We start from the raw sequence: 27,546 nt of genomic DNA, 5'->3' as shown, positions 1-27,546 counted from the left end.
ACCATTAGAGAAGCTATGGAATCATCGATCCCTTTACAAGCTTTATAGAAGATATGGTAACTTGAGGGATGGAGGCGGTCCATAGAGAAATAAAGTGCAAAAGGCACTATGCTTGCACCGTGGCTAGATTTTGCCTTGGACAATATAAAACAGAAGAAAATAGAGTTGAGTAATGTAGAAAACAGCGACTAAAGCATTGGACAAGGGCGACACTACATCGCTAGATCTAGATGAAGGCGGCCTCTGCAGTTGACAACAGCATGTGTGTGTGTGCGCCCAAAAACAAGCTAGTTGGATACATAAGAATAAGGTTGATATGTGCTAGCATGATCAATAAAACATTAGAGTGGTATATTGGCCGCTAAGGTGTAATGCAATGTCTGGTTTAGTTGTACTCACATCGTTAATATTTTCTTCATCAAATCTTAGTTATCGTCATCACTCATCGATTTCGATTGAGCCACCCAAAAAGTCATTATAGACACAAACTAGCTGATAATGGGAGTGCGGTGGATGATAGCGATGGTCAAGGTTATGGAAGAGTGTGCGGCCACGCCTTAGGCTGGTTAGAGCCAATAAGGAATGGGCAACACCACATCCATGCCATATCCTCATTTATTGGTGGCTTGGCATGATAGGTGTGACGACAACCGTTAGAAGGCGAGGTAATTAACGATCTTGGCACAACATGTAGGAAGGAGACAATTAATGGGATTTTTTTTCGAGGGGACAGGCAGGGAGCTCCTGCAATTCACTATAGAAGAAGAGAGTTGATCTAGTTTATAAGGGAAACCGAACCCAAAAACCTTACAAGAGCACAGTTAATTAAAGGAAAACCGGCAAAAACCCCGACATTGACAAACTGAACCTAAGTACAGCCGTCCAACAAGAGATAAACTCCTAAAATGAAGCCTTCAAGAAGGTTACGCTGACAGAACGGCGACATCGTCCGATCCTAACGAATCTAGGTTTTCACCCGGAGAAAACTCTTGAAGTGGAGTTGAACGAGGGCTCCAGTAGCAACGCCTTCAAGAAGGTGAACGACGCCCAAGGGCGTCGCCGTTGCTAGCACCGAGAGCGGAGCAAGACTTTCGCCTTGGAGCACCCATCAACCATAGCATCCACGACAGGAGCCTACAAATGTCACCTGCACACCGAGGATACCTGCGATATTCACACCACCTGAACGACGACCGGACTCCAACCACCCTGTTCCCACCCGAGAACGCGCCGGATTTGAGCAAGGGAGCCAGATCCGGTCGTCTTCCTCTCCACCAACGCCGGCCGACATCTAGAGGGGCGCCGGAGGACGCCAGTGGCAGCCGTGGGGTGCCTGCGTGCTCTGGCCACCACCGGCCGCCACGCCGCTGCCGGATCTGGGTGCGCCACCGCTGGATCCGCGGCCTCCACCACCGCCACCCTAACGCCGTCGCCATCCCCGCTGCCATCACCCACAACACCACCCGGCGCAACTCACCTCGACCGCCACCGTCGCCCGTCCCCGCCGCCGTCGTCGTCCCTGCCGCCGTCATCATCCCCGCCGCCGTCGTCAACCCCGCCGCAGACGCCTTCCCCACCGCCAGCCCATCCCGTCAGATCCAGCCGGAACGGCGCGGATCTGGCGATCACCGCCGTCGCCACTCCAGGCGGCTCCCCAGGCCGCCCGAGCGCGAGGAGACGAGGAGCTCCCCGCGCCGCCGTCCTTGCGGCTGCGCGGCTTCGCCGGCGGCCACTCGGGCGACGGTGAGGCGGAGAAGGGGGGTGGGGGTGGGGGGAGAGGGGCGGCCGGGTCATCGCCTCCTGAGCCGCCCCTGGGGAGAGTGACGCGAGAGGGGAAGTCACTCTAGATGCTGTCTCGAGTTGTCTCTCTTCACAATTATTGGGATTTTGGGAGGGACAAAGAGAAGTGTGAGGGGTAAGGTAGAAAAAGGTGATTCGAATAAGTGAAAAGTGTGCCAACTAGCGGGATAAGGATATATGTGTGAGTTTGTTTTTCGCTATGGCTCTAGTGTGATGTAAAAGTTGCAACAGATTTTGGTAATAAGAAATATTACAAGGACATGCACAAAAATAGTCAAGAACTAAAATACAAAAGTACTCAAGGGTAACTTATTACATTGTAGTTGCATAGTAACTACAATCTACATCTATGGTTTTTAGCTGGCGTTGCCGTTTTTGGGGACTTGTTGGGAGTGTAGCGTGGCTAGGCCCCTTCCCTCTGCTTGGAGTTTGTGCTTAGCCGCCGTAGTTTCTCTAGCTTCAGCTTTTTATTTTGATTTTTCTCCCTTCCCCTGGCATAAGCCGGTCTGGCTGATTGCGTTGTGTAACTAAAACTCTTTTCGTCTAATATATTGATGTGCAATCCTTTTGCGCATTCGTGAAAAAAAAACAATCTACATGGCGTACTCTCTCATTTGAAACCACACCATAAGACCATTTTGCATCGTAAATTGTCCTAAAGGCTAGCCTTTGTATTTTTCAAGTGGTTTAAGCGACAAGTAGCATGTGTCTAAGTTCGTCTATAGAAATTTTGATGTATGTAGACTCCCTACTTGATAAATATCTAGCATACAATACAATTATAAAGAAAAGGTCAAACCAAACTTTTCCAAGCCCATTTTTAACTTAGAAAACATCCATTTTACTCTGTAGAACTATTCCATTTGTTCACTTGGGGTGTGTTTGGTTTCTTGCACCATTTTAGTTTGGCCAGTATGTTCCATCCTGAGTCATCCTAGCCTGCATAGATGGGTGCAAATGAAGTTGTTTGGTTAGTTGTATCAGTTAGGCCTGGATGATGTTTGATATGTTGTTTAGTTGGTTGTACGGGCAAATATTGTATGCAAGAGATTTTGTTTGGTTGACTGTAAGAGTCCAAATTTGGTTACCTCCTGTTTTGTATGGTGTGATTACCCCTGCAATTCTAGTACTATTCAATTATAAAGAATTTAAAAGGTTCATATAAGCATCTAATTTACACATTATATACAATAATTCAATTAGATGTATTCTTATCACGTAGTAGTAAAAAAGTGGACACTATACACAGTATACAATAACTTTGCCAAACATATTTATCCACAATGGGCCGGTGTGTGTGTGTGTGAGAGAGAGAGAGGGGGAGGGGGGGGAGGAGAAAGGATAGCAGGAATCCAAGAAGCTTCCTGTTCGTGAAGCTCACCGTCCCTCGCCTCCTGCCGGGATCCACCTTGCCGCTTGCCTCCATCGCCATCCCAGTGGCTGTCGAATCCGGCTGTTGGGCCACTAGAGGGAGAGCGGATGGTGCTGGCAAGGAAGGGGATGAGGGCGACATCATAGAAGGGAGTGATGACGAGGAAGGGATAAAGGGAAACAATGCGACGAGGAGGAGGGGATGGAAGGCAATAGCGATGGCGGTGGTGCCCCTCGAGCCTCCAGATCCATCGAGGCATGGTGGATAAATGGAGGCAACAGTGCGGTGGAGCTCCTCTCGCGGTCTGCAATGACAGAGAGGCAATGATGATGCTCGTGAGGCAGTGGAGACGACGGCAACTCAAGAGGCTCCGCGCAAGCAAATGGGGCAAAGGGAGGTGACAGGATGCGCCACCCCTCTCGCGTCCCCCCACCGCACCCGCTAGTCCCCGCACCTGCACGCGCTTAGCCCGGACAAGGAGCGAAGCTTGATTCGGGCGTTCTCTCAGGCCTGGCTAGCTAGGGAGGCTTATTTGTATACGCGTAGCCAGGCTTTGAAGGCGGGCTAGCAAATATCGCTCCAGTGCACCCTGCGTGTGTGAGCCAGGGGTCGTGCAGACAACCAAACACGCACTTAACCACTGAACTGTTACAGTGAAAGTAATTAATTTCTAACCACTACACCACTTAGTTCTGAATGTTGCTGAATTTTGTTTGCTAGAGTTGCACACATATGACTCCAGTACCATATCAAATGTGCTTCATATATAATTTTTATAGATCCAATTTGTCCAAAGTATTACTCCCCCGTCCAAAAAACATAAACCTATGACATAATGGAAAAAATATTGATATTCTTGGCCTTACCTAGAGAGAGAAAGCACGGATTTAGTGTGCACATGCATGATTAATTATTGTGCACCGTGTAGACTCACAGTTTAATGTTTTTGTGAGCTAAGTTTTTTTAATAAGCACAGGTTAGTGAATAGGGATCGAGCAAATAGTATTCAACTGAGGTTTTTTTTTTTAACCAGCCTTTTTCACCCCACTCCTAAGGGTACGTTTGGATAATGTGAATAGTGGGACGGGATTGAGATTGCAAAATGAACAAAGGATTAGAATAAAATAAGATAGAGAAAAATGGATGGGTAGAATTCGAAGTTACCCCTTGGTATGTGGGAAATCATTTTCCTTTCCCATTATCTAAACGGGCCTAAACACCTATAAGAGACTTGTCATGAATAAGAGCACATATATTAAGTTGGAGGAACAAATTAACGCAGTTAACATGTCCTACCAAACTAGTTTCATAAAAAGATATTTAGAATCATATGCAAGGAAAGGGACAAACTTACAACTCTCTTTATAAGTGATACTAAGAAATTGATAATAAGGTCCTCCTTAACATCAATATACTCTCTCATTTTTTAATAGATAATACCGTTGACTTTAAACACGTTTGATTATTCGTCTTATTAAAAAAATATTCAAATTTCTAATAAATCATGCTTAAAGTATTTTAAGTGATAAAATAACTCACAACAAGATAAATTATAATTACAGAATTTTTTTGATAAAATGAATAGTTAATTATGTGATAAAAAGTTAACGGCATCATCTTTTAAAAGCAGTTAGTATTCTTTAGTCTAGCTTGAGCCTTTGTTGAATCACTTTCTAAAAACTCAGGTAAGTTGCACAGCCTGACCGCCAGAAGCACCCGGCCGCAGAAAATCCAGAAGAGGGCAACTCCACTTCGGCGAATTTGCCGTAGTTGAGTAGAACAATTTGCGTCCGTTGACATTGCTTTGCCCTGCCGTCCGGATCGAGCGCTAAACTGCTAACTGTTCTTCTACCGCCGGTATTAACGTGCTAACTCGATAATTAAGTTAAGAGACCTGATTGGGGAAGCCTTTGCATCATCATCCCCAAATACTACTCAATGATTTCATGACAGCGACGCTGAATTTTCTCATCCACTTGCATCGTCGTCTCCATTTTAGTGAGCTAAAAAAAAATCCGAAGTGTAGATGCTTTCGTGTCAAGACTCTCTAGTAGGATTAATTAGGCTTTATACTAATTAATCACAGGTGTGGCGTGTACATCTAATAGTATAGCTCACTTCCTACTATTAACTTATCTTAAAGCCAACATATATAATAGATTAGTTATAAGGTTGGCTATATTTTTCTTCTCTTCTCTTTATCTCTCACTTATGCATTTAATATATTTGTCTTAGAGCTTGTGATAAGCTAGCTTTTGAGAGCCAACACCTTTGATTTTTCACTATCTCTCTCCTCTTTCTAAGCTTATAATAGACTCGTAGCGCACTATTATACTCGCTCTAAAGCAGTTACATGCAAGTCAGACACATGTTCGCATGTTCCTAGCTAGTGAATTAATTCTGTGCCCATATCTGGCAAAACTAGTACTACTACCTGCAGTACTGTACTGCCAACATAGTGTTTGCATATTTATCCTGGATGTTGCTGCGGCAGAAATAGATTAAAGCGTTTCCGAATTCGGCAAGCATCGAATCCTATTGGTGGGGAGCACCAATGTGACGACCGCGTCATCAGATTTTATTTTTGTACTTCAAGGCGTGTGATGATGTCAAGGATATTTGTTGAATTGCTCAATAGATTCTCTACGAAAAATAGGCTCCATGAATGTTATGGAATGTCTGGTTCCCCGGCCATAAGTAAGTTTACTGATTCAGCTTAAGTAAATTTTAGCCAGTTCTGCTATTTGTTAGTCATGCAATTTTCTGTTATTTATTAGTCAACTAAGCGTCTGTTCGGAACCCAGACTTTTCAACCCCTCTCCAGCGTATTGCACGCGCACGCTTTTAAAACTGCCAAACGGTGTGTTTTTTAAAAAGTTTCTATATGAAAGTTGCTTAAAAAATCATATTGATCCATTTATGAAAAAAATAACTAATACTTAATTAATCACGTGCTAATGGACTGATCCGTTTTCCGCGCACACGGTTCAGGATGGGAACTAGATGGTGCGGACACACCCTAAACATGCTCAATAACAACAAAAAAAAAAGGACCAGCTTTGATATATATTCACATCACTTTCTAGCTTCCATTGTTTTTTCCCTGATTAACTTGGAGTATTTGAATGCTTATTTTGTTTGTGTTATATTCGCAAGGATCTATACACAAAAGTATAATATTTTATTTTATGTTAGAACACTCTTTGTTTTATCCCTAACAAAAAAAAAGGAAATTTAAGGTGTTGGATGTTGATCTGTTCTAATATTTGAAAAACAAGTGATAGATTAATAGAGAAAATATAAGTCGTTCGAAAAAAAGATACCCAAAAGGTCAGAGAAAAAAGGACTACACATATATCACTCAACACATTCCCCCTCTTTAAATCATATAAATTTTAGATAGTTGAGATCGCTTTTAAGATAATGCCATACCCCTTAATTGTAACCCATTACTCTCTTCTTCCTTACTCACATCCGATTGCCGCTGTCACTGCCTCCCCACCTTAGGGAGTCGCCCCTTAATCTCGCCATTGCCGGAAGCCACCAATAATGGCCAACAAGATCACCCACCCGCCTAGACTCATCCCTCTTTTCCTTCTTCCAAGCAGCGGTGAGGTGCCCCCACCAGCCTTATTCCTTTTCTTGGATGACTCTCCCACCTCCTAGCCACTACCATAAGGCACCTGTTGCTAACCTTGGCCAATGCTCTCCTCCAATCTCACAGCTCCATCAATGCCTACGGTCATCCCTCTAAAGCCGCCTTGCCCCCTAACTTTTTCACCACCTCCCAACTTCAAAACGCTAAATCGTAGTTTGTTAGAGTTCAGGGCTCGACAGAGCTTGCTAGCAAGAGACAAAAGTGAAGTAGATTTGAAGACTAAAATTTCGTAAAATTTCCCGTAAAATGTGTCAACCGATATAGAACCTTTGTATCAGAGAAAAAAACTACTCCTACCTATGAGTCTGAATACATATATAAGTTTTTTTTTGTTTTTGACCGGGGAGTTTGCCATTTACTACTTCCGTTCCTAAAACACCAATATAATATTGAATGTGACACATACTAATACTATAAATATGTACATATCTCTGCCCAAATTTGTTGTAATGTTTCACATCCAGACATAGAGTACTTCAGCCCAAGGGGGACCGATATTCCCCTCGGCCCGCGGACAGCCTTGTTTCGAACAGGCGTGGAATTTCGGCCCATATACATTTACGTTTGGATCCCTGGAATCAGTTTTCTCCAGCCTGCGTAACCCAACCCCATCCAGCCTGGAGAAAGCAGAGAAGCCTCCTCCGACGAGATCCGCCCCCCGCGCACGTCGCTCTCCGTAAGTGCGGCGTGAGCGCCGATGCGCCTCCACTGAGCCCCGTCGTCCTAGGCCCTGTTTGGAAGATTAGCCCAGGGCTAATTTTGAGAGCTAATGTTTAGTCATGAATTGCTAGGCTAAACATTAGCCTGGGGTGGTATGTTTGGATCCATGGGCTAATTCAAGGCTAAAAGGTGGAGAGAGAGTAGAAAGAGAGGAGACAGAAGGAGAGAGAGAGCATGGCCCCCCCACCACAAAATTAGCCCCATTAGCACCCCTTGGAGGGGCTAATGTTTTGAGGGGAGCTAATTCACTTTAGCCAAAAATTAGCGCACCTGTTTGGATCCTTGAGGGCTAATTCAGAGCTAAAAGATAGGGCTAATGTTTAGCCCATGAAACCAAACAAGACCCTAGCTTCGCTTCGCGCCGCCCAAGGGGCGCGGCGAAGTGCGAAGTCGAAGCACTCGCAGGAGCCTGACCGCTCGCCCGCCCACCCGCTCGTGTGACTGGCCTCCTCCCCTACCGTGGGCGTCGTGCTGCTAATCGGTCACAAAGCAATCAGCGTAGGATCTTGGTGAGCCCGGACTAGAGCCGACCCTTCGTTTCTTGCACGCAGTGCCCGCCTCCCGCCACCCGCTCGACGGAATGCCTGCTTGGTGAAAGAGCTTGAAAAGAAAGAGAATGTCTGAGGCCAGCAAGGAGGATGCAATCGAAGCCCTCCCGGGCGAGATCCTCCATCACATTCTGTCCTACCTGCCGGCGGATGAGGCCATGATGACCTGCATCCTATCCAGGCGCTGGCACAACCTCTGGAAGTCCACGTCCGTCCTGCTCATCATCGATATGCAACAATGGAAGAGCTGAGCTCCAAGGAGTTCAACAGCTTTTTCAACCATCGGGTACAATTCCATGGAAGCTCTCCTCTACGTAAGTTTGTTCTGGTATTCAATTCAAGTCGAGAAGAGAATGAAACTGATGAAGATAGTCGTCCATTCCGATATGTCCTGATGTGGGTCATGTACGCTCTAATGTGTCAAATTCGGGTGCTCAGAATCAGTAACTTCATGCAAGCATACATTGAAATGGATGATGGTGTAGAATCGAATCACAAGAACTAAGCCAATCAGAGGGGGGTGAATGGTTGATATACCCAAAAACTGAAAACTTTTGGCGGAAATAAAAGTTACCTTCGAAGTCGATGGATCGCGGTCTGACCGAAGGTGTTGAGCTGGTCTGACTGCCTGATGAGCGTCGGTCTGACCGAAGTAGATCGATCGGTCGAACCGTCAAAGTCGCCTGCCGCGCCTGCTACCGCCGCCGGTCTGACCGTCCGTATGCCGCCGGTCTGACCGCTGGTAGATCGCCGGTTAGACCGCCGAAACTCGGTGAAACACAAATCGAAGAACTCTTAAAGTAGATGACGACTTTATTGATTCTCTCTGTGTTTACAAAGTGCACCAACAGCACTCCTTACAAAAATTTCGACTAAACTCGAAACCCTAACTCAAAACTCAACTCAATTGCTCTCTAAAGCGATACCGAGAAGCCTCACGCTCCCCCTCTATTTATACATGAGGTAGGCAGCCTAAAGCCACGAACCAAACTCATACTAGGAGTCCTAAACACATTAGGAAACCCTCTAGTACAAGAAAGAAACTCTACATAACCAATTGTACCAAATTTGGACTCCTTCCAAATTCGACTCCGCATCCCATACGCACACAATACCTCCATCGTATGCCATATGGAATCTCCATCAACCACGTGCATCAACTCTAGTCTAAGTATCCCGCATGATCTCTGACCACCACGGACGTCGTCTTATCCCCAAGCCGACTCCCGGTCTATCACCACAAATACTCTCCCGAGGCATCGAGTCACCTACACATGAAAAAAACAAAGAAACCATATTCCGAGACCAAGCTATCGCCAACTTGACTCATTAGGAGCAAACAACAATATTACACACGTATAGTATCCATCTAGAAGCCATAATCATGAAATAAACTCGGATATCCAAACAAACAATCCGAAACCGAAACCGACACAGTATCGGCCGGTCAGACCACGGGCTGGCCGGTCCGACCACACGATCACCCCCGGTTTGACCGGCACACACTGCCCGATCTGACCGGTCACATAAACTAACAAACCTGCGATTCACCTGTAAATCCAATCATCTCCAAAACCACTTCGTGAATAAATTCCAAATAACAAAACCAATAATCTCCGATGCCAATTATTCATTACAGAATAATAATCAAAAACACCTTTGATTTTACAATCTCCCCCTTGATGAACACATTTGGCAAACCCTTAAAAATGTTTTGGTGTTTGAAAAAATAAAAACAAAAGTGGTAAAAAGCACACTTCGTACAAACGTACACATCATGCTCGAAAATCCAAAAGAAAACTTCTCCCCCTTTTTAAAAGAAAGAAATTCCCAATTGAACCAAAAACATGATCTTCTCAACAACTCTCAACAACTCTCTGCTTCTCCAAAAATCCAAAAAAATTCACATTACTTCTCCCCCTTTTGACAATGATTTCATCAAGCATAGGAATTATGTTCATTAATGTTGAAGAGCTTAGCACACATATAGCATATCAAGTCATGTGTTGCAATAAAAAGAAGATAAACCCATCTATAATATAACAAGCATGCATTAAAGTATAACCATGAACTAAAGATTTTACAATTAAGTTTGAATCAACAATCAAAATTCATGATTTCATACGATTTATAATGCAACATCTTAACAAGCACATAGGTTGAAAAATAAACACTAAACACATATACCTATTGCATTTATCACTCTTTCTCAAATAAACTTTAGCACAAAATAACCAAGAGAATTTTTTAACTTCTTCTTTTCTTGAGCCTTTTTCTCATATTTTTCTCTTTTATTCCGGGTATGTCCCTGTCGTCAAGACTGTTTCCAGGGATTCGGCACCTATTATTTTGCTCACATCGAATACGTCCTTGTCGTCAAAACTGTTTCCAAAGATTCGGTATTCATTTTTTTATATTTTTTATTCTCTTTTCACAATGAGCAATTAAAGCTATTTGAGGAATAACAATTCAATAAAGCATATATATAGAGCATTTATAAATCAAACCATATGCTAGCATCAACATTGCATATTTTTTTAATTCACGTATAGAATTTAAGTGTCATGCATCATCTCCCTTAAAAGCAAAATCTAAATCTCATGAAAAGACTAGAATACATACAAGCTATGCTATAGACAAATAAACCTTCAAAGTATTGCTAGCATGCACAAGAAAATACCATATGTATAAACAAAGCTCTCATTTATCAATTTTTTTCTCATTGTCATATTATTGCTTGATAAAACTATGAGGTACAAACTCTCCCTCAAACCATGCCAAAAGGATGAATTATGCCCAATTCACCACGAAGAAAAGCAAAATGTTTAGAATCCAAAGGTTTAGTGAAAATATCAGCAATTTGCAACTTGGTGTTCAAAAACTGCAACTCAACATCTCCCTTCTCAACATGATCCCTCAAAAAGTGAAAGCGAATATCAATGTGCTTTGTGCGTGAGTGTTGAACAGGATTCTTAGCAATGTTAATAGCACTTGTATTATCACAAAAAAAGTACTTTCTCAAAAGTAAGACCATAATCTTTCAAAGTAGATAAAAGCCAAAGAATCTGTGAACAACAGCTAGCAGCAGCAACATATTCAGATTCAGCAGTTGATTAAGCAACCCTAGATTGTTTCCTAGAAGACCATGCAATCAATGATGTACCAAGGAAATGACATGTTCCACTAGTAATTTTCCTATCAATTCTACAACCTCCAAAATCAGCATTTGAATATCCACTTAAGCATATAGAAGATGAAGTAGAATACCAAATTCCAAACTCAAGTGTATGATTCAAATACCTCATTATTTGCTTGACCGCTTGACGATGTGAAGCACGAGGAGAAGCTTGAAAGCGTGCACACAAACACACAGCAAATTGTATGTCTGGCCTAGAAGCAGTTAGATACAACAATGATCCAATCATACTTCTATACTCCTTTTGATCAACAGCTTCACCATCTTCATCAGGATCCAACACAGTTGTAGAACCAATTAGTGTGGAAATTGGCTTGCAATTCTCCATCTTGAACCATCTCAAAAGATCCTTCGTATACTTCGTTTGATGCACAAAAGTACCTTGAGGTGTTTGCTTAATTTGCAATCCCAAAAAGTACGATAACTCACCCATCATGCTCATCTCAAATTCCCTGCGCATAGTCTCAGCAAAATCTACAACCAAAGCGCGAGTCGAACAACCAATGATGATATCATCCACATAAATCTGAATGAAAAGTTGATTATCACCATGCTTAAGAACAAAAAGCGTTTTGTCAACCTTTCCCATTGTAAAACCTTTCGCAAGCAAAAAGTTCTTAAGCCTATCATACCATGCCATAGGAGCTTGTTTCAAACCATATAAAGCTTTAGACAATTTAAAAACATGGTTAGGAAAATCAGGATTTTCAAAACCTGGTGGTTGTTTGACATAAACTTCCTCCTATATAAAACCATTTAGAAAAGTACTTTTCACATCCATTTGATACAATTTAAAACCTTTTGAAGCAGCAAAAGCCAACAAAAGTCTAATTGCCTTAATTCTAGCAACAGGAGCAAAAGTTTCATCAAAATCCAAACCCTCAACTTGAGTAAAACCTTGAGCAACAAGTCTAGCTTTATTTCTCACAATCAAACCATCCTTATTTTGTTTATTTTTGAAAACCCACTTGGTTCCAATAATATTATGTCCAGAAGGTGGTTCAACTAAAGTCCAAACTTTGTTTCTCTCAAAATTTTCAAGTTCTTCATGCATGGCGTTAATCCACGATTCATCAGTTAATGCATGTGACACATCTTTGGGTTCAAAAGAAGCAAAATGCAGAATTTGCACAAACATCATTAATCGTTACCTTAGACCTTGTAGTCCGCTCACCTATATTACCAATAATTTGTTCCGGCGGATGTCGTCGTTGAATGTGCAAAGGAGCAGCGACTTCTGAAGTTGATCCACGTTTTGTATCAGTACTGGTCGAAGTTGTAATCTCCGGAGGATTATCTCGAACAGCATCAACAGAACCCTCAGCCAATGACCCTGGCCGGTCTGACCACACATCCTGTGCCGGTCTGACCGGCCTGGCGCCCGGTCTGACCGGCCGAGCCGACCTCGTCGTCGTTGTTGTCGTTGTCGCTCTCGTCTTCAAAAATACGACCATCCTCCCCCTGAACCTGTGACAATGTACCTGCAATATCGGATCTAGTACCTGGACTAGCCTCATCAAAAGAAACTTCGCAAGTCTCAACGATTTTGTTAGTCTCCAAAATAAGTACACGATAGCCACGAGTATGTGCGGGGTAACCAAGAAACAATCCATCGGTAGAACGTGCCTCAAACTTATCCAAATTTCCAGATTTCAAGACAAAGCACTTGCAACCAAAAACACGCAAATGTGAAACTTTGGGTTGATGTCCAAATCGAAGTTCATAAGAAGTTTTTCCAAGTTTAGATCTCAAGAAAACTCGATTTGAAATATAACAAGTAGCGTTAATAGCCTTAGCCCAAAATTTTCTAGGAGTTTTATATTCATCCAACATCGTTCTAGCCATCTCAACCGAAACATGATTTTTCCTTTCAACAATACCATTTTGTTGAGGAACACGAGGAGAAGAAAATTCAAGTTCAAGACCTCTTTCGTTGCAAAATTGTTCAAAAGAAGTATTTTTAAACTCACCACCATTATCACTTCGAATTCTTTTCAAAGAACCAGGAAATTCAAGATCCAATCGAATAAACAAACCACGAAAGTGTTGAAAAGCTTCGTCCTTAGTTGCCATAAAGAAAACCCAAGAATATCGAGAAAAATCGTCAACAATAACCAACACATACCACTTTCCTCCAACGGATTGCACTCTAGCTGGACCAACAGTGTCCATGTGTAATGGCTGTCCCGGTGCATCCGTCATCACAGAAATAATAGGAGCATGTGAAGAAGCAACCATCTTAGTATGACGACACGGTGTACAAACCAAATCAAGATCTTTCTTAAGTTTAGGCAAACCACGAACAAGATCCAAACCACTTAACCTAGTGAGATGATCAAACCAACATGTCCAAGTCTACGATGCCAAAACATCACATCTTTATCAAACTTAGCAACTAAACATGTTATCACAGGTGAAACAAGATTTTCAAAATCAGCTTTAAACACTCTTCCATAGCGAGAAATATTCAACACAGAATCACCACAAGAATCAAAAACTTTACTTCCAGTTTTCTTAAAGTGAACCTCAAAATTTTCATCAACAATTTGTGAAACTGAAAGCAAATTGTACTTTAAGTCCTCAACCAAAGCTACATTCTTCAATTCAAATTTTTCATTTACCTTAACCAAACCTATAGCGAGAACGGCACTTGTAGAAGCATCACCAAAGATAATCGATTCAGTCTTAAATGCCTTTTTGAGTGAGGAGAACCAATTTTTATCACCAGTCATGTGGCGCGAACAACCGGAATCCACGATCCACACGTTCTCCTTCCTTGCCACCAAAGCCTACACACAAGCAGAAGTCGAAGCCTCAGTACTGGGGTTAGATGATAATAAAAATTTAGTAATCCAGTACTGAGACACACGACTAGAAGATCCATTAGGCATATATCAATGTGCAAAATCAATTTTAGAATTTTCAGAAAAATTCCTCCGAGGCCGGTCTGACCGTAGGTGTGCAGCCGGTCTGACCGGGGGCCGGTCTGACCGAGGCTTCACCACCGGTCTGACCGGTGGTCGGTCTGACCGAGGCTGTTCAGCCGGTCTGACCGGTCGACGGTCTGACCGCAGGACCCACTGCGGTCTGACCGGTTTCCTCGAGGAAAAACCAGATTTTTGCCACTTTGATTTTGCAAAAGCAATCTCTCGCTCCTTTTTCTGTTTATGAGCTAATCTGAAACAAAAACCAACAATATGTCCATCTTTGCCACAAAAAGGACAAGTATATTTTTCACGATGATTAGACACATTGGTAGCACTAGTAGATTTAGCAACATGAGCAACAACAGGAGATTTTGCATGCACAACATTGGATTTTGAAGAAGATGCATTCATAGTAGACATGATACCAGCAGATTTAAACACAGTTTTGTTAGTATCAGGTTTAACCAAAATCTCACCACTTCTAGCACCAGCACCTAACACAACAGGAGGATGTCTAGAATTATGAGCATAAGGATTAAAACCTAAACCACGGTTATGTGTGCTAACCTTTGATTGATCCAAAATCATGTTGAGGTTCTTTTTACCATCAGAAAATCTTAGCAAAGAGTTTTTCAAATAAGAAACCTCTTTTTCCAAATTAGCACAATTTTCACAATTTACCATAACACCTTTGCTTTTATGACATTTAGGGCAAGAAAGCACTTCATTGTTTATCACAACATCTTCCATGAACTCAACACGACCTAAAGCATCTTTTAGTTTCATCTTATTCAAATTACATGTTGAGCAATCCAAAACATCATGAGGTTGTTTTAACTTTTTAGCAGAAATCATGTTAAACATCAAACTAGCATGAAAAGCAATTTGATATTTTTGCAACAACTTTTTAGTTAAAAACAATTCATCCAAAGTGCGTGTGTGCAGCATTAACATCTCTAATTTTTGAAATCTCATTCATTAAAACCTCACAATTATCACAATCATCATCATTAGGAATAAGAGCTTTTAATCTAGCAATTTCAGATTTAAGAGATTCAATGATAAATTCCTGTTTTCTATACATCTTCTCATGCTTCTTATTTTTTTCACTCAAAATATTAATAGCTTCCTTAAAAGCACTTACCTCATTATCTTCATACTCTATGTCAGATTCACCACGCGCCATGAAGCAAACATTGGAGATGTTCTTTCCCTTATCATCATCTCCACTTTCACCATCTACATCACTTAGTGGCTCGAAGGCGGTGCAAACTTGTTGAAAAGCCTTCCTAAGATTCTCCATCTTCCTCCCTTGGTATGAACCCTTCGGCATGTTGTTGTTGTTCTTCTCACCATCTTTGTCTTCTCTTTTGCCTCTCCCAAACTTAGGACAATGCAAACGAAGATGATCAATTGAACCACATTCAAAGCAACGATTTGGACCACCTCTTTTCCTGTTCCTGGCATTATTCATAGCTCGAGCAATTCTGTTAGCAACCAAAGCCAAATCCTCCTCCTCGATCTGTTCGAGTTGATCATCGGATGTGGCATTAAAAACAGCAAGTACAGAAGGCTTAGATGAAGAAGCATCAACATCCGAAGAAGAAGAAGACGAAACCAAAGCACTCGACTTAGAATCAACTTTTCGAGAAAGAACATTCATCTCATGTGTTTTCAATTTTGTATAAAGTGAATCCAAAGTCAAAGTAGACATGTTAACAGGCTTCTGAATAGATGTAACTTTCATCCCCCAAATAGACATATCAAGACCATTCAAAAAGTGACGAGAAATCTCAGATTGTGGATAATTAGTATCATAAGAAGAATCAACAGATCTAAGATCATTCAAAATTTTATTAAACCTAGAAAGATAGTCATCCAAAGCTTCTCCAGGTTTCATCTCAAATTTAATGTACTCCTTTTTGAAAATATCACGACGAAGTTCTTTAATGTTATTTGTTCCTTGATGAAAGTTACTCAAAGCATTCCAAATTTCATGAGCAGTTCGAAGATGAGCAACACGATCATAATCCGAACGAGAAATCCCACTCAAAAGAATATTGTGAGCTTTGCAATTTTGTTCAAACTTAGTTTTTAATGCAACAGTATTAATCTCTTCAGGAATCACATAAGGATGAGAAACTTTTCTCCAAATATCATAATCTTCAGCCATAATGTAAGATTGCATTCTACTACACCAATGAGAAAAATCCGTTCCATCGAAAACATGAGGCTTAGTTGAAAACCTAGCGGGAGTGGCCATGGCAAAAACTCCAGATCGATAAAAATCCAAAGAAGAAAACAAGGCTATGATACCACTTGTAGGATCGAATCACAAGAACTAAGCCAACCAGAGCGGGGTGAATGGTTGGTATACCCAAAAACTGAAAACTTTTAGCGGAAATAAAAGTTACCCTCGAAGTCGATGGATCGTGGTCTGACCGAAGGTGTTGAGCCGGTCTGACCGCCTGATGAGCGTCGGTCTGACCGATGTAGATCGATCGGTCGAACCGTCGAAGTCGCCTGCCGCGCCTGCTGCCGCCGCCGGTCTGACCACCGCTTGCTACCGGTCTGACCGCCGGTAGATCGCCGGTCTGACCGCCGAAACCCGGTGAAACACAAATCGAAGAACTCTTAAAGTAGATGACGACTTTATTGATTCTCTCTGTGTTTACAAAGTGCACCAACAGCACTCCTTACAAAAATTTCGACTAAACTCGAAACCCTAACTCAAAACTCAACTCAATTGCTCTCTAAAGCGATACCGGGAAGCCTCACGCTCCCCCTCTATTTATACATGAGGTAAGCAGCCTAAAGCCACGAACCAAACTCATACTAGGAGTCCTAAACACCTTAGGAAACCCTCTAGTACAAGAAAGAAACTCTACATAACCAATCGTACCAAATTTGGACTCCTTCCAAATTCGACTCCGCATCCCATACGCACACAATACCTCCATCGTATGCCATATGGAATCTCCATCAACCACGTGCATCAACTCTAGCCAAGTATCCCGCATGATCTCTGACCACCACGGACGTCGTCTTATCCCCAAGCCGACTCCCGGTCCATCACCGCAAATACTCTCCCGAGGCATCAAGTCACCTACACATGAAAAAAACAAAGAAACCATATTCCGAGACCAAGCTATCTCCAACTTGACTCATTAGTAGCAAACAACAGTATTACACACGTATAGTATCCATCTAGAAGCCATAATCATGAAATAAACTCGGATATCCAAACAAACAACCCAAAACCAAAACCGACATAGTGTCGGCCGGTCAGACCGCGGGCTGGCCGGTCCGACCGCACGATCACCGCCGGTCTGATTGGCACACACTGCCCGATCTGACCGGTCACATAAACTAACAAACCTGCGATTCACCTGTAAATCCAATCATCTCCAAAACCACTTTGTGAATAAATTCCAAATAACAAAACCAATAATCTCCGATGCCAATTGTTTATCACAGAATAATAATCAAAAACACCTTTGATTTTACAGATGGCATGCCTCTTGTCTCACGGCACTTGAGGAAGCTAGATTTATCTGGTCTAGAATTAAAGGAGTGTTTCCTTAACTTCTCGAGCTGCCCTGCATTGAAATGGCTATCTTTCTCTGATCATTGCTGCTTTGATTCTGTAAAGAAGATCGTGTTCCAATCAATAGAATATCTTTGCTTCTACTTCTGCCAGTTCAGTGAGTATCACCACACTCACATTTATGCACCAAGCCTCGTTGGACTCCATCTTGAAGGTTTCTAGGGCAGGACACCTTTTCTGGAAAGCATGCCATCATTAGTTGCAGCAATTGTTACACCTCACCAGAATTGTGATGATCGTTGTAGTAATACTTACTCTGGTTATTGTGAGGATGAAAACTGTCATGGTTGTCATGGTATGCTAGGTGAGACTGGCAATGATAGTGCCAATGTGTGCTCCTGGGAGGATTATCAAAAGCTAAGAGTTTGAAGTTGGTAGCTGGACCTGAAATGGTAAGCCTACGGTAACATCTTATCTCCTTTATGTTATTTGCTGCGCCTTATTTCTGTTCCCTTAACTATATTCATCATTTTGACATTTTAACAATCTCTCTTTTTTAATGCATTGCTACTATCTTGACTTTCAAATTGTTGTATTCACATAAAAAAATAGTTGATCTTCTCGCCTGCACTTTAGCTAGCGAATTTTCAGAAGTGGTTTAAGATGGTGCCCTTTGTTTAGCAAGTTGAAGACTTTGATACCCAATGAGTGGTGTATTGCCACTGATTTGTGGCCTCTAGCTTGTATTCTCAAACAATGTCCAGTTCTAAATAAGCTCACTCTTCGAAATTCCAAGGTATACGTTTTTACAATTGCTGCACTAGTGCACAGTCAAAGTTATTGTACATGATTGGTTGAAAGTGAAATTGATTTCCCCTTTTTCAGAAAGCTAAATGTATGATAGAAACAGAATGCATTGGTGAAATCAGCTGCAATATCTGAACACCTCAAGATTGTGAAAATCGTCTGTAAAGAAGCTGATGATGGGGTTTACAAAATTGTGAAGTGCTTTAGTACATGGAAGTTATTATCAAAAGGAGGAATCAGTCGCCAAAACGTAAACTATTGAACCTCTTCATTCTTTCATTTTTTTCTAAAATTTAGATTTTTTTAATCTGTGAATGGAAGAAAGAAATAACTAAAACAAAAATACAGATAGGGAAAGGAGATTAAAGATCCAATGTATTTTGTTTTCTACTATGATTCATGAAAGTATACAGAATTTATTTTCCTGTTGAACTTAATAATATAAACAGATGACAGTATGCGGACTTCTAAAATGGATGAGAGTAGTTCTAGACCATAACACAACATGTTGATTTCGGAATATCTCTTAATTGTACATGTTATATGACCTCATACGGCTACTTAATCTTTGAAAATTAATAATTGCTCCTTCTCTTTAGAAGATCTTTCGGTACCCGATATTTAGATGCCATGTAAAATTTATTGTGCTCTACATATTGGCGCGCAAAATCTATTTCGAGAGGCATCTCGATTTAGACTTAACGAGCGACGCAGACAATTACGTGAGAAGTACCAGTAGCGTTATAGACATGCATGCAAGTAGTTTTTCTATTAGGTTGTGCATTTTTTTTTCTTCTTATGAAATTTTCTCTTAAACTACTCATCCGATCTATGATCCGATTACACCGTTGTGTTCGTAACAATTAAATCTTTACAACAAGATCTCACATGATTATATTTTAATGAAAAATCACAAATTACTTTTATGATATGTCTAAATTACTTTTATATTTCACTAAGTTACTTCTTAGACATATAAAAGTAAATTCAATAAAAGCTAAAAGTAATTTACATATATTATAGAAGTAACTTAGAAAAAAAGAAGGTAACTTTGGCATGCCATTTGAAGTAAATCCGTTGTAGAGATGAAAACATGACTCTATCTAGAAATTAAATTAATCAGCACAAATTATGGAATTAACTAAAAACAATAATAAAAGTAATCACCTCAGAGCATTATAAATGTATAGGAAGTATTTTAATCAAATCTAAAAGTAACTTATATATATATGATAATTATATATATGATAATTTGTTCAATGGAAAAAGGTATTAATTAAAGTTACTTTCTTTTTGTTATAAGTTACTTCTATAATATATATAAATTACTTTTAAGCTTTACTGAATTTACTTTTGTATGTCTAAGAAGTAACTTAGTGAAATCTAAAAATAATTTAGACATATCATAAAAGTAATTTGTGATTTTTCATCAAAATATAATCATATGAGATCTTGTTGTAAAGATTTAATTATTACAAACACAACGGTGTAATCGGATCGTAGATTGGATGAGTATTTTAAGAGAAAATTATATTTGAAGTATAGGTGGATGGTATCTTTTATAGATGAAGTGGTAGCTGATTTAGACAAACCAGCTACCACTAACTAGCTGTGTAGTCACGTACATATTGGCGCAGTCTTCAGGTTCGGGGAAGGGAATTTGGGTTGGAGTCTTGATGATATAACTTTTAGATGAAGTAACTGTTTCGACTGTCTGTGCACTTCGGTAATGTGATAGGAACATACTGTAACTGCGTTGTATATGTCACTTTTACTAATTGGACACCTTTCATACCATGTGTCCTTTTATTTGAAAGCAACTGCAGCTGAGCATTTTCTTCTCTTTTGTTATGGAACTAGTATGGTAGTTCGTGTAGATTACGCAACTAGCATTGCTGTATATATATATATATATAGATATATATATATAGATATATATATAGATATATAGATATATATATATATATATATATATATATATATATATATATATATATATATATATATATATATATATATATATATATATATATATATATATTTATAATAGCATATATACTTTCATGTTTTATTATTAAAATAATACTAAAAACAACAATATGATTTTAAACTGCTGCATAACTTGACCAATATGATTTTATATGTCTGATATCTATGGTAAGTCTTATGTCCATCAAGCAACGTGATGGATCCTCTAGTACTGTCTAGTACTGCCTTAGTAATACAATATACTTATAAACCATGGTAGCTGGATGATTATCGTTAAATGCTATAGAAAAGGTCATTCTTCTTCCCTCCATCTTATAAGGTTTTAAATTATTAGTGCCATCTTTTCACTATCTGTAGTGATATCCTTGTACCTACTAAAGATGATATATTGTATCTTATGTTCATAATATTTTATAAACCGTTTCAGATAAGTAAATGAACACTTTTTCATTTCATTGTCACGTTAGTTTAGGGTTGGAGGATCCAATCTCATCTGTTAGTTAGTTGTAATTTTATACAACTTAGACAATCAAGCCATTTCTGCTTCTCTTATTAACATGTGAATTCAAAGAATTTTCAATTAAAATGAAAACTTCTATGTATTTTTACCTTCTAGAATTAATGTGTCACTCCTAGTAAATCCTCCAATTAATATAAATAAAAATATAGACTCTACTCCCAGTATTATTTATTATTTTCCTAGATTTAAAATATTTCTAAGTTGTCCTCATACATGAACTCTTTTCCTTAATATTACTTGTTTCAAATATGAATTTAAAATATTTCTAAATTATACTCCTAGATGAACTTATTTCTCCACTTTATTTATTAGAGTGAATTTATTTTATAATTCCAATTTTAGATATTTCCAAATTGTATTTCTATGTGGACTCTTTTCCTTAATACTATATATTTTTAAACTAAACTTCAGATATAAATTTGTACTTATACACTGATTCTTGTCTCAATATCAATTATTTTTTAGTTTTTAATACAAATTTTGTATTTTCCATAAATTGTATTTCTACATGGACTCTTATGTCAATATTTATTATTATTTGATCCGAAGTTTAGATTTTTCTAAATTGTGTTTCTGCTTGATTTGGCTTTCTCAATACACACAATCTGAATGAATTATTCCATCTGCCCCTATCACCACAAGCAGCACTTGAGTGGCAAGATCCTCATTGCATTCCTTAAAACACAACTATAACAAATCTCCATGATCAATGGATTGGAACAGTGTATGCTACGAAACAAAAAAGGTTTATTCCCTCTTTTTCGCTCATTTCCCTCTTGGAAGAGCAAATGCACAATGAAACTCAAGGTCTTCCATTGGATACTCTTGATGGACCGTTCAAACACGAGACCTTCTGCAAAGAAAGAATCTCCACTCTAAATAAGGAACTAATTGGGTAATATGCAACTCTTTTCATACAGAAGATGTGCTGCACTTATTCTTTAATTGTCCTTTGGCAGTTCAATGCTGAAATTACGTCGGAATACAGTGGGCCACAAACTGGAATTCATGAACATGGTGGTAACAGCAAAGCAAAATTTTAGACATCCGTTCTTCATTGAAGTTTTTGCTATCGCGTTATGGAACACATGGAAAAGAAGGAATGACCTGATTTTCAACAATATCACACCTTCTTTCAATCTTTGTAAACTACTTTTTGGGGATGATTTTACTCTTCTTTTGTTTAGAGTAAAGGATCAAGACCGTCAAACCTGGCAAACATAGATTGGCAATTTGTAATTTTGATTCCTTCCCCTTTCCCCTGTACAGTCTCTTGTAATTAACATTCTTTAATCTAATTTACAGTAGAAGCCTCTCCTACTGTTTCCTCATAAAAAAAACTGATGTAGTTCAGGTGGTTGGTTGGGCCTGTTCAACGTGGTGTAGCTTTATTCAGTGGAAATAAATCTTGACTTAATTAATCAACTGATTTACTGTTTTAAACTACAACTGTTTACAACCGCCTTTATGCAAATAGTCACAAACCTCCTTTTGTCTCCCTTTGCATGAATGCATTATTGGTGTGGTTTGTGGTTTGCTGAGTACGCTGGTTATACTCAGCCTTGCTATAATTCCTCTCTTTCAAAAGTTTAGTGTTTCTGTTCTGAAGATGGTGTTAGAGGATCAAGGATTATACCCAGTTGAGTTCTGCCTGTGGAGTGGAGTTGAAGTCTGCTAGGTGTCGTGCCCCGAAAATACTTTTCCCGAACGCTACACTTCAACAACCATGATACAAAAGACACATCTTTATTATATGGTTGAGTTTTGCAGTAAAACAATATTTTAAACCACTTAGTTGCCCAAGGTAAATTTGTAAATCTAACCATAAGAGTAATCAAGATTATTAATTAAGGCCGTGAACCCACATGAACCTGCGTTAACCCAAGGGCCTACGATGAGTTAGACCGAACTGACAGCCCTATAGCCAGGCCCCAGCTCGTCCCAAGCCAACCTAGGCCAACCATTCCAGGTTTTTAGTTGATTAACCAAGTTTTAAGAGGGAAACCACTAACTTGGGTACATTGCTAGCCTTGGCCATAGCCGAGGGCGCAACTATTTGAATAGATTATACTCTGATTAGAGGTGTACATCTTTTACACACAAGAAACACCTTTACTCTGCATTCTATTGCAATTGGAACCCATCATAAAAACGTGGCATAACCCTTCACCCATCCTAGTTGTGAACAAAAGTGCCGACGCAACTCCGCGTATGGCCGATATCCCGGGACAGGTAGGTTAGGGTTGAGCCCCACAACATCAGAACATCCCTCAGGAGTGGCCACCGAGATGCCCGTCCTGTGCCACAACACCTTGATTATCGAAATACTCGCCCGATAACCTTCATTTGTCTCAGAGATATCCATCACCCGACTTTAGCCATCTCTATTCGTGTCCTTTTGTTCATGACTAGACTGAGCACCGAGTTAAGCCTTACCCATTTTAGACATGTGGTTAGTATGATAGTGCTTTGCAACAGAGGCTCGAGCTTAATCCTTATAGCACCCAAGGTACGGCTATCAAAACCAAGCCACGCACCTCGAGCCCAGCCTAAACCATTTTGGGAGTTTTGAAAGGGGAAGAGTGTGTCCAGAGCTTGTATTAAACCTCAGTCCAATGTATCCAATGATGTTTGTGAAACAACTCCCAAAGTCTAATGTTGTAAAACATCTAAGGGTTTCTAATTAAGCAAGGCTAAGCAAAAGTCTAGCAAGTACTAGTGAGTGCCGATCTATAGAGTTCTCACTAGTAGGGTTTTATTTACCTAGGATTGTCAAAGTGATAATCTTAACAATAACGAGTAATAAGGTCATAACAAGGAATAATAGGCATGGATAAGTAAAACAATTATTTGTAATAATTTAATAAAGAAAAATGCAATAATTTAAATCAAAATAATTTTATAAACTGGGAATCAATATGCTCAAAGATGATACGACTTGCCTTGCTTAGACGGAACGGTCTTCCGGACACGAACCGCGCTTCGGAACCTCTAGAATGACGGGAGCTACGCGAAGCACCCAAGCAAAGCTAAACCCTATAAAGAAGCAATAATAATACATAAAAATAAAAGCACAGGGTTCTTTAGATTATAGCAAAAATTAAGAGACTTGAACGGATTGATTCGGAGTTCGTATGACCAAGATATGATCATCCGAAGTTTAATGCTGTTATATGGAGTTTAATTAAGTTTTGCAACTATAAAACATGTGTAACTCCAGCCCGGAAAAGAAAGTAAGGTTGCGCTATTGACCTGTGGACCCCACATGTCAATCTAAAGGAACACGGTGGACTGAGTACACAGAGACAGTCCACGGGCCGACGGAAGCGGACCCTGTGTGTCAACCGAAGCGAGTGGTCAATAAACAGACCCCACTAGACACCACACGGGCTGCACACGTGGACACCACGTGGCTACCGAGCGGGCACACAAACACGGTCATCACACGTGCACGCGAAGGCTGTGCGAATGATTGCCGATAATGGTACCCAGCTATCGATTTGGAGTTCGTATGACCAAGATATGATCATCCAAAGTTTAATGCTGTTATATGGAGATTTACAGGCTATTGTAATTAAGTTTTATGACTATAAAACATGTGTAACTCTAGTCCAGAAAAGAAAGGAAAGGTTGCACTGTTGACCTATGGACCCCACATGTCAACCTAAAGGACCATGGTGGACTGATTACATAGAGACGGTCCATGGGCCGACGGAAGCGGACCACGTGTCAACCGAAGTGAGTAGCCGATAAACGGACCCCACTAGACACTATGCGGGCTGCACACGTGAACACCACGCAGCTATCGAGTGGGCACACGGACACGGTCACCACACATGCACGCGAAGCCTGTGCAAACGATTGCTGATACTGGTACCCCAGTACCGGGACCGACAACTGCACGACGGGCACGGGGGTGACACCGAGGGGATGAGGACGGGTGAGCAAAGGAGGGATCCTCACCACAATTGGAAGAGGCGTAGAATGACGACGACGAACGGGCACAGCGGATGCGGCTCGGGGTAGACTGACGACGATGAGGAGACGACTCTGGGCGGCGACCCTAGGACGAAGGTGAGACGAGACCGGCACAACACGGAGCCTAGGACGAAGACGACAACGGGGCTGCAGCACCCTTGACGGAACGAGGACGACGAACGGGATTTGCTTGACGCAGGGATGCCACGACGATAAGGACGACAACCGGGAATGACTTGGAGGAGGACAATGTTAGCCGTAGGCGAGACCAAGGTGGAACGTTTTGCGGCGATGCTGACGATGATGGCGGCACAGCGGGGGGACGAGCCGGTGAGAAGAAACGGCCGGCCGATGGGACGTGGGCGAGGACGAACGTTGACGACGACGATGGCTAGCAAGATTCGTCCCATGTGGAGGCGAGGTTGGGGATGGCCTTGCCACTGCGATGATAGGGGTGGTGATGGTGTGGTCGATCGGCACGCGGGCGAGGAGGAAGGGCCGATTGAAGAAGCTCTGGTGAGGAGGATGGACCAGGCACGTGGCGGTCTCTAGGCAAAACCGAGGGCAGGCCAGGGGAGAGGAAAGCGTTGTGATGTCGGGGGAGGTGGTGGCGCAACTAGCCGGCGCACTGACAAGGCGGTAGGAGCGGCCGGAGTCGGCGCCGGCGAGACCGAGGAAGAGGCGGCGCGGGCGATGACGATGGGGAGCTTCCGGCAGGCTTCGACGGACGGGAACCGGCTGCTGGGATTCTCTTGGCTGTTTCTAACACAGCAGGGAAAGCGGAGAGGCTTGGTGTCGACCGAGGCGGCTAGAGCGCGCTCGGCGGCGGAGAGAGAAGACGAGCGCGTGGAGAGGTGGCGTGGCCGCAGGGAAGCTCAGGAGGAGGCAAAAACAAGAGAGGGGAAGGAGGGGGTTCCATTTTATAGGCTCCGGAGGGGAGCCGGCCACGGGAGAGGCGGGGCCGGCGCCGAGAATGGTGGCCGGCGGCCATGGAAGGTGGCCGGGAAAGGCACAGCCATTCCGGGTGATGGAGGATGCCATGCAAGGGGGAAATTGGGGGGAATTAATTCCCCCCCCCCCCAATTAATTTTGGAATTATCCGTTTGAATCGAGCGGATTTTGGGGAGGACTCAAGCAGGTTTTCACGGGAGTGAGGAGAGGAGGCCGGCGGGAGGAAGGAGACGAGTCTGACAGGCGGGACCCACGTGAGGCGTGCGGTCAGCGCACGTGCACCGCGCGTGTGTGGGTGGTGCGGCTGGCGCTGGGCCGCGCGAGGGAGGCGGCTGAGGCGGGAGGGGCAGGGTGGCTCGGGCCGAGGCAGCCCGGGGGAGGAAGAGAAGGAGGTGGGCCGGCCCAGGGAGAAGGAGGGAAAAGAGAGGAACAAGTACATCAAAGGTCCCTCAACTTGTTATCGAGTTACAAAATCGTCCCCTAACCATAAAACCGGACACAACGCATCCCCCAACTTACAAAACCAATGCAAACTAGGTCCCTCGGTGGTTTTGATGCCTGTTTTATCTGACGTGGCAGCTGGGTCAGCTTGAGACCCATGTGGGCCCCACATGTCAAGTGCCACATCTGCAGGTTCTCTTCCCCCTCCTCTCCGTCCTCTCTCTCACTCTTCTCTTCTCTTTTGGCAAGCCGGCCGACGGCTGAGGAGGAGGCCGCCAGGGCGAGGCGGGAGAGGTGGAGGCGATGGTGGCAGCTGCGATGCTGGAGAAGGCGAGGGCAGCGACGGCTTAGCTTACCTTAGCTTAGCTTTCATCGATCATGCCGCCGCCTCGTATGAATGCACTTGACTCAGCTACATCGGTTACATTTGTCGTTGCTGTGTCGTTCTTGGTTCATGTAGCGGCTGTGGTGGTGGCGGCTTCCGCATCGACAGGGACGAACAGGCCACACTTGATGGCGGAGTTCATTGGCAACGCGGTGCCGAATGGCACGCAGAGCTTCATCAACGTCGGGCACTCGGCAGCACTTGCCTCCGTCGGTGGCAAGGCGGCGTGCTTCGGGCAAGAGCAGTTCTCCACCGTCCACATGCTGTCAAGGAGCTATGAAGGGGAGCCTATCGCGAGGCTTGGCGGCAACGGCGGCTACGAGTTCAGGTACTCGACGTCGATGGCCGGCGGCGGGCATATGTCCGGGCTTGGCGCGCAAGGCGGCACGCCGTTCTTGAAGTCCGGCATCGTCGGCAGCGACAAGTGGCAAGGCGCCGCCCAGTAGTTGGGAGCGTTTGATTCGGCAGTTGTTGTGTTCGTCTCTGCATGTCAGGTGTGGCTTAGCATTCTCGTAGTACTGTGGCACTGTGCTCTTGTTTTCGCCACTGCCGCTGCCCTCGCCTTCTCCAGCATCGCAGCCCGCCGCCTCCTCCTTTCCCGCCTCGCCCTGGCGGCCTCTGCCCTAGCCGCCTGCCGGCTTGCCAGAAGAGAAGAGAAGAGAGAGAGAGAGGAGGAAGGGAGAGGAGGGAGAAGAGAACCTGCTGAT

The 27,546-nt window shown here is 42.4% G+C and overlaps 1 pseudogene; it reads left to right on the top strand.

Moving 5' to 3' along the window:
* Positions 1 to 1,140: 1,140 nt before the first annotated feature.
* On the top strand, positions 1,141 to 27,285 carry LOC127762512 (F-box/FBD/LRR-repeat protein At5g22660-like; annotated as a pseudogene).
* Positions 27,286 to 27,546: the final 261 nt, after the last annotated feature.

The sequence above is a fragment of the Oryza glaberrima genome, chromosome 2 (assembly GCF_000147395.1).
Source record: "Oryza glaberrima chromosome 2, OglaRS2, whole genome shotgun sequence".
Lineage (NCBI taxonomy): Eukaryota > Viridiplantae > Streptophyta > Magnoliopsida > Poales > Poaceae > Oryza > Oryza glaberrima.
This window is presented reverse-complemented; position numbering and strand designations above follow the sequence as displayed.